The following is a 13,333-nucleotide window of genomic DNA, read 5'->3' as shown; positions in this document are numbered from 1 at the left end:
CTATTTTTAAGATTCATGCAGTTGCACGTCTGCCAAATTTGCTTTGGACATTAGCTGAAAAAATACAGTAATTCCGTGAGGCCGTGCTCCAGAACGAACTAGTTAGTATGGCAGAATTTTCAGGGAGTCACACGGACTCCTGCTATGTCAAATCAGGGAGTCCGGCCAGTAAATCAGGAGTATTTGACTCCGGACTCCGTTAATTTCGCACCCTGCAGTTCAATAGAGCGTGGACAACATGGACCCTCTGTGAAGTCAATAGAATGTGGCGATCCTAATGTTAAGATTCATCAAGCTTTGCTAATGAAGCGCCGCGTGTATGATCGACTCAGCTCATAGCTACGTGGCACGAGTATATATATGTTTTGATGTGCAGACTACGGTGGCAGGTGCCGCTTCTACGCGCAGTTGCATTACGACAATCCGATCAGTGCAACTTGAATTACATATCCTTGAATTGCAAATAGTGTTTTCAGATCCTGTCAACACGTCGAGATTAAGAAGGTATCACATAAAAAACAGACCATGCAAGTTACTTTGAAAGTTCCTACAGACATTACTACTATGGGCACGTTATCTGCAATGACCGACAGACTCACGACTGGCCTTATATTGTAATCTAGCTCAGAGCCAGAGCCACATATATGAAGAAGTCTCCGCGAACTCTGAATTAATATAGATATAAAATCTCGTATTTCCACAATGACTCACATTGCACATGTCACAGCAAAATATACACAGTATCGCTTTGACAAGTTTACAGTGTCTGCTACAATATAGAGGTATATTGTTGAACTGCTTGTAGATTGATGTAGTATGTGCATATATATATAATATAATATATAATTATATATATATATATATATATATATATACATATATATGTCACGTGATCTGATGCTCAATAACTTGTTTAGGATAAACACTAAACAGTATTTAGAACTCAAAAGAGTAACTAGACCCTCTAGTGCTAGAATGAGGCTCACTCTTGCTTGCAAACAGCTGAGAAAACTATTATAAAAATACTAATACTACTTATACTAATATATAAAAACTCTATTAATGCCCTGATAATCACAAATGTCCTATTGTGGAAAACAGAGTGCACCCCCCCCCACTCCCAAATTAACTGATGACTCTGGTTTCACCAATGTGCACACATCATTAAAATTTTGACATTTGATAATTTCAGCAACAACTGGTGGAGCCAGTCAAATATTCGTTATCGATTTATATTTCTTTGGTGATGCACCTAGTTTTTTTTCCAGTGGAAGGTGCATGAAGCTGTATTGTACAACTTAGACTTGCTATACATGTATAACTATAAAGGTGTATTGTATACCATTGAACCACTATAGTGGTAAAGTACTATGGTACTAGTACTATACGGCAAAGTACTAAAGAACGCCATGGGGAATCTTTGCAGCACAGCAACAAGCATTGCATTTTCAGCCCAACTAGTTTAGCACCACGGATTAGTTTAGCATAATTTATGGAACTATATATCCAGGGGTCACAAACTAGGGCTCATAGGGTCTATGTCCCCCAGGGTACTGCCGGAACGTACCCTGGGTACGGTCCGGTATACCGAAACGTACCCTGGTCACTATTTGATATGGTTAGGGTTAGGATTAGGGTTAGGGTTAGGTTTGGGTTCGGGTTTAGGGAGTAGGCGTAGGCAACTCCCTACACTCGTTAGTGGAGTAGACGAGGTACGGTTCGGCATATTAGATAGTACCAGGGTACGTTCCGGCAGTACCCCGGGGGACATAGACCCTCTCAGCCAAACTAGGATTGAGCAGCATTTTCCTATAAGCTCCTTTATACTTAGTCCGAGTTTCCTCTGACCAATGCCCACACCGACGATTTTGGTGGATTTGGTGTGGGTTAGTCAAGTGAGCTAACCCACACCAAATCCACCAAAATCGTCGGTGTGGGCATTGGTCCGAGGAAACTCAGACTACTTTATACTGTGCAGTACAGCCCTTTAATAGAGCTCTTATATCCTTGGCTGAACTATGCTTGGTTGATCAGTCGCATAGCCACGTTGAGCGTACTCTAGCTTCCAAGTTCCATACATCTACACCGACTAGTTTATAGTACTAGCACTAGCAGTAATATACATTCCTTGGGAAACCGGCAACACCCACCAGCACTGCACAGTGCACTGCAACAGTACTGGAGTCTGGAGCAGTGTAGACGATAGGCGTTGCCGGTATTATATAGGCATATAATAGCCCATGTCTTAGATTCAAGATTCAAGATGCATAAGACATATTTACATTCAGTATACGACGATACATATTAGATGAAAGGTCCAATATGTAATGTGATAGATATAGCACTGGGGTGGCGAAAGACCCTCAGGTCATCAAAGTCTGCCACCCCTAAAAACAAAAAATATAGTACATAAACGGGCAGCTGAATCATATGACTATGATCGAGTTAAATAAAGCTAGTAATTACGATAAAGATCTATCTAGGCAGTGCACCAGCTAAGCTTGCGTATTTGCGTAAATACGCATGAATTTCATACAAATACGCATGTAATTTTCAAAGGTATGCGTATAGATACGCTTGTGTTTTAATAAATACGTACATGAGAAAACAAACAGATCGTATCAGTACGCTAACCTTCCATCTACTCCCGTATCGGCTCGGCTCTAAATCACATTGATTTAGAATATAAGAAATTGCACTTAATCTGCGTAACCTGACATGGAGTTTGGACACCTCCCAAAGAAGGCAGGGTCTTTGGGTGGTGTACAATCACTATGTCAATTTTTTTGTGTGAGTACCTCTTAACTAATGAGGTTGTAAAGGCAACATATGTTAATATTCTGGTCGATACTCATACGAAGAAAATATGATGAGTACTGCCAACAAGGAGTACTCATAGGGATCTTGCCGATACTCATACATAAAAAAATGGTGAGTAAATACTCATCAACGCCAAAAATTATCTGGAGCACTGCTACAGCCTAAAAAAATACTTTTTTTATTACGAGAGCTCTTTTTTTGATTTTGTATGAAAAAAAGAGCTCTCGTAATTTTGTTTACGGGAGCTATTTTGAGCTTGGCCAGAGCTACTTTTTCATAGCATGATTTTGTTAAATTTTCATAATTTTGATGCACTGACTCTAATAATGTCTCAGAAAGCCAGAAATTGTGTCTAATTATCGTAAAGGTGTTTCCCAAACAAAAGTCAAGATTATGCTTTGGCGAAATCGACGAGGTCACAAATTATTCCTATGCTGACAAAATACCGGAGGCCGGGTTTACATGTTGCTGTATGCATGTTGTGTACAAAGTATGACTGCATGCACTGATTGTCTCATTCGCATTGGTTTTTTATTCAAATTTCGTTATGTCTAGCCATTCAATAAAAAAAACTTGCTTGCCCGAACAGGGAAGTGCAATTTTCAAGCTACCTGCCCCGTGGAGAATTTTGGTTGCCCGGGCCATCGGGGCCATCGGGCAAAGCGGTTTTGTCTGAGCCCGGCACCGCCAGAGTTCGAATTTAAGCTGAAAATCTAGTGGACAGGCAGGACACCAACTTCAGAAAGTTGGTGCCTCGCACAAAACATTTGGTGGTCAGCTTATTACTAGCAGTGAGTAACAAAATATTATAAAAAGATAACCATTGGACATTAAAACAGCATACGCATAAAAATTTGACAAATTAAACAACATTGACAAATAGTGTCTTCATTAACTCTTTGATGTAACTTAATTAGAGTTGGTCAAAATAATGTTTCAATCTCTAGGAATGTCGGGGGAGTTCTGGGTAAGGTTTTACTTTCGTTTTTCTCTTCCCCAGTCCACGTTACCCCCATGCAATAGATCTATCAATGCTGCCGCAACATCCAAAGTTACAAGTGCCTAGAATCTTTAAGTATTATTACAGTTTACATTCTTCTAACTAACTACCTGAATAAAAACAGTCCACTTTTTACGTCGACGAATTCAAGAAACAGCTTTGATTACGTGCGTGTCAGGTGTCACTGGTCGTGCCCTAACTTCCCACAATAACCCTGCGCGATATATAAACTTATTGTTACGCGGTTATAAAAACACATTGACTTCTTAGACTGTCGCGAGTTTTTGTTCGTGTGGCGAATCATGCGTTGAGGGAGTTCATGGCAGCTCTAGATGTTGGATACCCTAGCGTCTACGTTGAGAACGCGTCGTAACCTGCCGGGCGGCACGGGAGCGATTTTTCTCGTAGCTTCCAAATTTTCGGCTCTCGTAATTGTTTTGTTACCAGAGCGCTTTAAAGCTGACGGGAGCGAAATCGCTCGCCGCTCCGTGTTTTTTTTCGCTGACTGCTAGTATACAAGAATGCGACAAATATAACACCTCGTGTGGTGTACGTAGGATGCAAGCGTTCAAGTTGATTTATGATTGAGCATTAAATGTTATTATTAATACAGTCGTGAATAAATGAGAAAAAAAATATAACTAAAATAGTACCCACAGTACGGTAACTCATTATTATCATATTATGTATAACTATAAGAGTATACTTAATAGTATAGGCTTATAATAGCTAGAAGCTTATGGAATCACTCACTGCTTACTAATAGTCCTATAACTATAGTATCTGTAGAAATCATGCTACTCGCCCTATCTCAGTTCTAACTACGCGTTGACACCCAAACTGTGGCCTGCGGCTGCGGATGCATACGAAACGCTAACCTAACCGAGTCTGTCGTCAACAACGTTCGAAGTGGCGGCTGCGAGAGTGGGCCCTGCCGACTGGGAGTAGAGCCTGAGAAAAGTAATAATTTTCAACTATGGCTATGGGCCTGTAAATATATCCGTTTTTTTCAGTTTTTATTATCAGTTTTTTTATTCCAATTCTATATTGGAATTCTATGCCTTCTTCTTTGGTTAATTTTAAAGTTGAAGCTTTTTTCTACTGCAATCCGCATTGTTCAACTTTGTCTCTCCCAATCCCTGATATTGTTCCTTGGACTTAGAATTAGACTAATCATTATGAGGTTACACTTGTAACTTGAGTTACAATTTGCTATCGTTTCAGTTTTCAGTGATGTCACTGAATCAAGCTGCTAATAGCACTGGCCCTAATTTCGATTTCGACTTTGATGACTTCTTTCATAATGACAAATCAGGACCAGCGGAACCATGGTAAATACAGTTTGGGACATTTTTGTTATTGCATGTTTGACACTAACAGGTACTATTAAATGTCATGAGTAGGGGATTCATTGTGTATGGGCTGATTAGTTGATTAAAAATAGGAATGTAGGCCTAACATGGAATTGTCTATGGCAGAATTGTGACGTGAACTATTCCACTACTTTTATCTTTTTTGACAGTGGTCCAAAGCACGGCACTGTTGCACCAGTCATACCTGCCGCGCCATCTTTAGACGATTTACATAACCTATCCCAGATGGTGAAGGCAGGCACCGACATACGGCTATCTCAGTTAACAGACAAATCATCATCACTGCCATCTAAAGACAGACATTTTAAAACGCCTTGGTATCCATTATTATGTTTTCTTATATTTGTAATAAGTAAGCAAAAGAAAAACATCGATCTTGACATTGTACATGCTGCTAAGACAACGTACGTCTTTGGTAGCTGGACAAATGAGCTATAAGTATATATGATTTTAAATTCTGTTTCTGAAAATGCTATTTGGTACATATTTGAATGTGATAATTGCTAGACTAATTAAAGAGAATCAATAACCACAATTTTGCTTTTTAATCCTCTTTACAGGGCGAAAAATAAGGACCCAATCTCTGATTATGATTTCGGCCTGTCCTCACAAAACTTTCAAGAAAAATCTTCCAGGTATGACCTACATTAAGATGAAGACCTTGCATGTAAGGTAGCCGTTGCATATACCAGTCAGTACACAATCTGGCTACGTTAGTGTGTTCGGGCATGCGTATTTTCGTAACAGAGGAGTCATATTTTGGGATGAATATGCATTTATTATGGTCAGGAGGTATCTCAGCATAGGTTTCTGTAATAAGTTCTTATCAGTAGAGCTGTGTTTATAATTAGGAAAGCGCCCTAGCCTGTAGGGTGCAAAACTCCTGTTTCATCCACTCCCCTCCTTTGCCTGCTTCTTCTGTGGCTCGCTCAGCCTCTTTCTTTTTCTACCACCCCTAAGATATCTTTCCTGCCGCCTTTCCTCAATCTCCCACTCCTCTCTCTTAGCAAGATATATATTATGCACTTGTCATTAGTCCGTACTAACCTCCTGAAACGGTGCTCGCGCATGCGCAATATCTTCTGTGAAGAATTATATTTTGCGAAAATTCTGCATTTAAAGTGGAGAGGAGGTATTCTAACATAGATTTATATGATAAAATTTTATCTGTAGACCGGTCTTAAGAAATAGGAATGGAGTTTGGACACCTCCCAAAGAACGGCAGGGTCTTTGGGTGGTGTACAATCACTATGTCAAGTTTTGTGTGAGTACCTCTTAAACTAATGAGGTTGTAAAGGCAAAATATGTTAATATTCTGGTCGATACTCATACGAAGAAAATATGATGAGTACTGCCAACAAGGAGTACTCATAGGGATCTTGCCGATACTCATACATACAAAAAATGGTGAGTAAATACTCATCAACGCCAAAAATTATCTGGAGCACTGCTAGGTATACAAGAATCGACAAATATAACACCTCGTTGGTGTACGTAGGATGCAAGGTTCAAGTTGATTTTGATTTGAGCATTAAATGTATTTATAATACAGTGTGAATAAAATGAGAAAAAAAAATTATACTAAATAGTACCCACATACGGTACTCATTATATCATATATGTATAGACTATAGAGTATAGTAATAGTATAGGTTATAATACTAGAACTTATGGGAATCACTCACTCTTACTAATAGTCTATAACTATATGTATCTGTATGAAATCATGCTACTCCGCATTCTCATTCTACTACGCGTTGCCACCCAACTGTGCCTGCGGCTGCGGATCATACTCTACGCTACCCTAACCGAGTCTGTGCGTCAACAACGTTCGAAGAGGGGCTGGAGAGTGGGACTGCCGACTGGGAGTAGAGCTTGAGAAAAGTAGAATTTCAACTATATACCACAAAGCTATTCTAATTCCATCGAGTATTTCTCAACACACGTACCAATACAAGAAAAATTCTTACCTCTGTAGCATAGATTCAGTTATATTTTAACATTAAGGAGCGTCATCAGGAAACAACTGCTGTAACACAAACACTATCCATGCTGAGACAAGTGTGCACCTCGTAGTGAGTACGCCGCACGATGGCGCCATTATCGATTGTTTACGCGGAGCAGAAGATTTGCGGAGTTCACAGCTGAGAACGAGTGAGGTTCTTGTCGTCAGTGTATTACTGTGTAAATCGGCAAGTAGGTTGATATTATCATTGATAACATATTATATAATGTCAGTTTACTGATTTGTATTTTGGCTATAAACATAATTTGCTATAGGCTAGCATAGCCGTACCGTAGGGGGATAGCCAACTACTCCGTTCTTCAATTTCAAACGCTTGCAGTTTTAGCACTGTGTCACACTCACAGTCACAGGCACACACAACCACTGGCACTTTTTCACTATAACTGGCACCAGTGCCAGTGCCAGTGCCAGTGGCAGTCGCAACGCGGGTGAAAGATATTTTACATGACACATATGCCATCTTTCTTATCACACCTGCCAATTTTACTAGCATTTGGAACTTCAGTTTTCAACGAAATTTAGATTAATATACCTAGGCCATGAGAATGAAAAATCCGGTTTACCGTCCAAGGAATTTTATAAAAAGTGATGAGGCTTTGTTTCATTATTCATTATTCATTATTTAATTTTCAGGCTGAAATACAGTGAAATACCAGTACAGACAATAAACAATCGTTTTTTTTTTTGGAATTTCGGAATTTTCAATCGGGAATTTTCGGTTTGAAGTCGTCATCTTCGGTTACATCTTCGATATATGTCTAAGCGGTTAGAAAAGTGGCAATGTACAATCCGGACTCGCCCCAAAGCTTGTCAAAATCCATCAGAATTGCTGTTTAGGCTAAGTACACCTTGTGATTAGTCTATTATGTTTCATTGAGGGAATTTTTTCCAAATAATGAAATTTTTTGTAAATAATGACTTTTTTGGGCGGACTAAAGCGGCATGCGGGCGTGGAGGGTAAACCGGATTTTTCATTCTCATGGCCTTAGCTAAACACTTAATAAAATACAGGCCCGTAGCCAGCTTTCTATTCGGGGGGGGGTTCGTTTTTTAATGTTGGCAATTTGCCGCAGGGGCGTGTACAGGATTTGTAACCAGGGGGGTCTAACCGTAACCCATAGTTGCGAGCACGCGAAGGGGTCTGGGTAATTTTTAAAAATTAACACCCCTCAGATGCGTTTTCTTGCGCGAGCAAGGGGGGTCCGGACTCCCTGGACCCCCCTGTACACGCCCCTGCTCGGGCGCGTAAGCGACCAGGTGAGGGAGCCAAGCGACCGAGCGGGGGGAGGTGTGGGAGGGGGGTGTTCACTGTTACCCTCCCGCACGATGGAGATTTTGCAATTATTACACTAAAATGGAGCGACCTGAGGTAAAATTCTTGCAAATTTTCAAAAAAAAAAATTTTTGCTTGGGGAGGGCTTCGGGGGGGCGTTCGTTCGAACCCCCCGACCCCCCCTGGCTATGGTCTGTAAATATATCCGTTTTTTCAGTTTTTATTATCAGTTTTTTAATTCCAATTCTATATTTGAATTCTATGCTTCTTCTTTGGTTAATTTTAAAGTTGAAGCTTTTTTCTACTGCAATCCGCATTGTTCAACTTTGTCTCCCCAATCCCGCGATATTGTTCCTTGGACTTAGAGAATTAGACTAAGTCATTATGAGGTTACACTTGTAACTTGAGTTACAATTTGCTATCGTTCAGTTTTCAGTGATGTCACTGAACAAGCTGCTATAGCACTGGCCCTAATTTCGATTTCGACTTTGATGACTTCTTTCATAATGACAAATCAGGACCAGCGGAACCATGGTAAATACAGTTTGGGACATTTTTGTTATGCATGTTTGACACTAACAGGTACTATTAAATGTCATGAGTAGGGATTCATGTGTATGGGCTGATTAGTTGATTAAAAATAGGAATGTAGGCCTAACATGGAAATTGTCTATGCGAGAATTGTGACGTGAACTATTCCACTACTTTTATCTTTTGACAGTGGTCCAAAGCACGGCACTGTTGCAGCGCAGTATACCTGCCGCGCCATCTTTAGACGATTTACATAAACCTATCCCAGATGGTGAAGGCAAGCACCGACATACGGCTATCTCAGTTAACAGACAAATCATCATCACTGCCATCTAAAAGACAGACATTTTAAAACGCCTTGGTACCATTATTATGTTTTCTTATATTGTTTAATAAGTAAGCAAAAGAAAAAAACATCGATCTTGACATTGCACATTCGCTGCTAAGACAACGTACGTCTTTGGTAGCTGGACAATGAGCTATAAGTATATATATGATTTTAAATTCTGTTTCTGAAAAATGCTATTTGGTACATATTTGAATGTGATAATTGCTAGACTAATTAAAGAGAATCAATACCACAATTTTGCTTTTTAATCGCTGTTTACAGGCGAAAATAAGACCCAATCTCTGATTATGATTTCGGCGTGCCTCACAAAACTTCAAGAAAAACTTCCAGGTAATGACCTACATTAAGATGAAAACCTGCAATGTAAGGTACCCGTGTCATATACCAAGTCAGTACACAATCTGTCTACGTTAGTGTGTTCGCGCATGCGTATTTTCGCACCAGAGGAGTCATATTTTGAGATGAATATGCATTGATTACGGTCAGGGGGTATCTCAGCATAGATTTCTGTAATAAATTCTTATCAGTAGACCTGTGTTTATAATTAGGAAAGCGCCCTAGCCTGTAGGGTGCAAAACTCCTGTTTCATCCACTCCCCTCCTTTGCCTGCCTCTTTTGTGGCTCGCTCAGCCTCCTTCTCTTTCTACCACCCTAAGATATCTTCCCTGCCGCCTTTCCTCAGTCTTCCACTCCTCTCTCTCTTAGCAAGCTATATATTATGCACTTGACTTTAGTCCGTACTGCCTTCCAGAAACGGTTCTCGTGCATGCGCAATATCTTCCCTGAAGAATTCTGTTTTGCGAAAATTCTGCATTTAAAGTGGAGAGGAGGTATTCTAACATAGATTTATATGATAAAATTTTATCCGTAGACCGGTCTTAAGAAATAGGAAGCGGACCTTGCATATAATGTACCCGCTGCTTATACCAGTCAGTACACAATCTGGCTATGTTAATGTGTTCGCGCATGCGTATTTTCGCACCATAGGAGTCATATTTTGTGATAAATATGCATTTATTATGGTCAGGAGGTATCTCAGCATAGATTTCTGTAATAAATTCTAATCAGTAGACCTGTGATTATAATTAGGAAAGCGCCCTAGCATGTAGGGTGCAAAACTCCTATTTCATCCACTCCCGTCCTTTGCCAGCCTCTTCTGTGGCTTGCTCAACCGCCTTCTTTTTCTACCACTCCTAAGATATCTTCCCTGTCGCCTTTCCTCAGTCTCCCACTCCTCTCTCTCTTTCAGCAAGCTATATATTATGCACTTATCTTTAGTCCGTACTGCCCTCCTGAAACGGTGCTCGCGCATGCGCAATATCTTCTGTGAAGAATTCTGTTTTGTGAAAATTATGCATTTAACGTGGAGATGAGGTATTCTAGCATAGATTTATATGATAAAACTATATCTGTAGACCTGTCTTAAGAAATAGGAAGAGGACCTTGCATATAATGTACCCGCTGCATATGATATACCATTCAATACACAATCTGGCTACGTTAGTGTGTTCGCGCATGCGTATTTTCGCACCAGAGGAGTCATATTTTGGTATGAATATGCATTTATTATGGTCAGGAGGTATCTCAGCATAGATTTCTGTAATAAGTTCTTATCAGTAGACCTGTGTTTATAATTAGGAAAGCGTCCTAGCCTGTAGGGTGCAAAACTCCTGTTTCATGCACTCCCGTCGTTGGCCTGCCTCTTCTGTGGCTCGCTCAGCCCCCTTCTTTTTCTACCACTCCTAAGATATCTTCCCTGCCGCCTTTCCTCAGTCTTCCACTCCTCTCTCTCTCTCTCTCAGCATTACTTGATTTAGATATTTATTATAGAAATCTATGCTGAGATACTCCTATCACTTTATACATAATTTTTGGAAAACATATTCTTCACGGAAGATATTGGCGCTAATGGCGCAAAGCACGTTTTGGAGGGTAGTACGGACTAAGTCATATGCTAATATATAACTTTGTGAGATGAGGAGAGGAGCGGAAGACTGAGGAAAGGCGGAGGGAAGATCTTTAGGGGTGATAGAAATGAGAGGAGGCTTTTGAGCGAGCTCGAAGAGGCAGGCAAAGGACGGGAGTGAGTTATGAATAGGAGTGTTGCAACTACGGCTAAGGGGCGCTTTCTATTTATAAACACAGAGTTATGAAAAAATTTTTACCAGAAATCGTTTGCTGACGATGACCTGACCATACTATAAAATGGCATATTTTAAGTTCACCAAATATGATCTTCTTGGTGCGAAATACGCATGCGCAAACATAATCGTAGCCGATTGGTGTGACTGAAATGGTATAAGAGCGGTTACATTAATATGCAAGGTCTATTCCTATTTTTAGACAGTTACGATAGAATTATTATTCATATTAAATTATGTTAGAATTACTCCTCTCATACTTTAATGCATAAGTTTCGCAAAACATAATTGCTTCATGGAAGATAATTGCGCATTGCGATAGCACATTTAAGTAGAGGGCAGTACGGCACTACTGAAGTGATAATATATAGCTGCGCTGAGAGGAGAGAGGAGTGGATAAGACTATTGAGAAAGGCGACAGGAAAGTATCTAGGTGTGGGTAGAAAAGGAAGGAGGCTGAGCACATGCCACAGGAAGAGAGGGGCAGGGCAAGGGCACGGGGAGTTAGAATGAGAGAGATTAAGGAGTTTTTGCACCGCCTACAGGATAGAGACGTTTCCCATGAATTAATTTCAGTAGCAGGTCGTATCAACCGACCTGAGTTAGAGCATATTACTTTATTACGAATCTATGGCTGGTTATACGGGAAGCAATAGACTCCTGACATAATAGATGCTATTTAAATCCCAAGAACGATAGTGAATCATCTGGGTGACAGAAAAATAGACACGGTCATGAGGATACACCTAATCTGCTCTTAATGGTGAGGAGTTGCGGGTGTACTGAATGGATAATAAGCTTAGCGGGTAAGCTTAATGAGATGCAGAAGGTACTCTAGAATTCCCGAGTATATTTCTTAAGACGAGGGGTATACCATCTAGATCGAAGTTTTATTCATTATAAATCTTGGGCTTGCTAATACTCTCTCTATTTAAAATGACAGCTAATTTTGCGCAAAACATAGTTTATTCGGAAGATTATTGGCGCCCAGTTTGGCTCGGCAGGAGGGAGCACCGATATGCTTCTGACCCAGACGGAGGAGGGCCATGTGCGGATAAGTCTAGGTGATAATATTATAGCTTGCTGAGAAGAGAGAGGAGAGGGACGTGGAAGGAGGTTTTTAGTACACAGCGAAGTTACGAGAATAAATCGGGATTCCAAGGATCGTGAAGGTGTAAACGCACCGGATTGAAGTAGAGTATTTAGGAGTACGCTAGGTTAGAAAAAAGCTTAAGAGTGGCTGAATGTGAGGGATCTAGAATAGAGGGCGGGCTAGATCCGTAGCTATCGTATTATTCTGTGCAGGGAACGCTAGGCTCATTGGTTTATTGATTGTCACCCTACAAGGAGCATAGGTGCAACAATTTTTCTATGTTCAGTCTATTTTTCACATGAAATATCCACGCTAGAGGGGGTTTATTACTGATTAATTTAATATAGTAGTACTCTCTCCGGTCGTATTATGGCTGTAAGATTGCTTTGATCGTTAATCGCATGATGTATGAAGCATAATAAATGAAATCACATTTGGATAACGTTACCCAAATATCGCTCCTCCATTACTAGACTGAGGTGTGGAAAATACGCGATGAGGCCTGGGTGAAACACTCGGACGTAAACGATAGCGTGAGTGAATATAGTAGTATATTACGTGAGAGATAAAGAAGCAGTGAGGATGGTATTCTTACAAAGTATTGCCGAATGTGCCGGTGACAAACCGCCGTGAGTACAGGTTATATGCATAGAGGGTCCTTCTTACTGATATTATTGTTATATCGATAGTGATTCATAGAGCAGATATAGTTGTATGATTAGATTTG

The 13,333-nt window shown here is 40.3% G+C and overlaps 1 long non-coding RNA gene across 1 annotated transcript; it reads right to left on the bottom strand.

The window, feature by feature from the left end:
- Nucleotides 1-2,560: 2,560 nt before the first annotated feature.
- Nucleotides 2,561-6,478, bottom strand: LOC106810895. Its single transcript, XR_001394079.1, has 2 exons — nucleotides 6,402-6,478; nucleotides 2,561-2,733 (listed from the first exon to the last, which is right to left on the bottom strand). It is a non-coding gene; the product is annotated as an uncharacterized LOC106810895 (long non-coding RNA).
- Nucleotides 6,479-13,333: the final 6,855 nt, after the last annotated feature.

This window comes from Priapulus caudatus, unplaced genomic scaffold (assembly GCF_000485595.1).
Source record: "Priapulus caudatus unplaced genomic scaffold, Priapulus_caudatus-5.0.1 Scaffold484, whole genome shotgun sequence".
Lineage (NCBI taxonomy): Eukaryota > Metazoa > Priapulida > Priapulimorpha > Priapulimorphida > Priapulidae > Priapulus > Priapulus caudatus.
This window is presented reverse-complemented; position numbering and strand designations above follow the sequence as displayed.